Consider the following 1,705-nt stretch of genomic DNA (forward strand, 5'->3'; position numbering starts at 1 on the left):
CCTCCCTCGACCTCCAGCTTCTCCTCAGGTTCCTTTTCTCTTTCCCAGATGTGCACGTTATTGTTTGACTCTCACTCACACAAACACACAAACTCACGTCTGCTGTGACTTATTAAACATTCACTCCTCCACCGGGTGATTGATATTCTCTCCTCGCCGCTCGCAGGCAAACATCCACCTGAGAGACGAGCACACGTTCCTCTTGCCTGGCGTCTCCTTCCAGTCGCCATCTTTCACTGTGGCAGCACATTAACACAGAGGAGGAGGAGGAGGAGGAGGAGGAGGAGGAGGAGGAGGAGGAGGAGGAGGAGGAGGAGGAGGAGGAGGAGGCTTCATTATTTTATAGAGAGCACAATGAACTCCTTAACCCACAATCATCCAGATCACCTCCTGTTGACTTCAGCCTGAAGCAGCTGTACGTTCAGACACTGTCAGATTTTATCACCGGCTCCTCCCCCCTGATTCTGAGATATAGAAATATTATAAATGAATTCCCATTAGTCTGCAGGAGCGAGAGCAGAGAATCTGTTTCCTCCTGAAGGAAACAAACACATCATCCTCTGGAGCTGCCTCACATTTTCATTGCATCCTTTACTGCACAACTTACATGAACCAGCGAGAGACACATTCAATCTGCTGTTTCTCTGCAGCTCATCTCCGACTGGAGCAGAAAGATAATAAATATTTGATGAAAGAGCAAAATGAAAATCCACTGTTTGAGTTTGAGCGAGTTGCATTTGAATGTCTCACTCTCTGTCCTGTGTCACCAACACGTCACCTGCTCCCATCATGCATTTCAGTCCAACCTCAATCTGCTCTGACGTGTCTGAGGATTGATCTCGTCTCCGTCCCACAGCTGCTGCTCATCGTCCACTCGTCAGAGACACAGAGACACAGAGACACAGAGACACAGAGACAACATGCAGCTCAGAGACACAGAGACACAGAGACACAAAGACACAGAGACACAGAGACAACATGCAGCTCAGAGACACAGAGACACAGAGACAACATGCAGCTCAGAGACACAGAGACACAGAGACACAGAGACAACATGCAGCTCAGAGACACAGAGACACAGCGACACAGAGACAACATGCAGCTCAGAGACACAGAGACACAGAGACAACATGCAGCTCAGAGACACAGAGACACAGAGACAACATGCTCCTCATCGTCCACTCGTCAGAGACACAGAGACGCAGAGACACAGAGACAACATGCAGCTCAGAGACACAAAGACACAGAGACAACATGCAGCTCAGAGACACAGAGACAACATGCATCTCAGAGACACAGAGACAACATGCAGCTCAGAGACACAGAGACACAGAGACAACATGCATCTCAGAGACACAGAGACACAGAGACAACATGCAGCTCAGAGACACAGAGACACAGAGACACAGAGACAACATGCAGCTCAGAGACACAGAGACACAGAGACAGAAAGACACAGAGACACAGAGACAACATGCAGCTCAGAGACACAAAACCTGAGAGGAAGAGACGCTTCACTTTCTTCAGTCCTGTGACCGGAGACAATATCTTCAGAAACGTCTTTCAACACAAGCTGGACGTGTTGATATACACGAGAAATGTATTTTAAACAGCAGAAGTAAAAGTACTCAGATAATAAAGTATTTGACTGGATTTAATGTGCAGGTTACTTCAGTATACGACAGTACTTTAGTATAACAGTATC

The sequence above is a fragment of the Limanda limanda genome, chromosome 16, assembly GCF_963576545.1.
Source record: "Limanda limanda chromosome 16, fLimLim1.1, whole genome shotgun sequence".
Classification (NCBI taxonomy): domain Eukaryota; kingdom Metazoa; phylum Chordata; class Actinopteri; order Pleuronectiformes; family Pleuronectidae; genus Limanda; species Limanda limanda.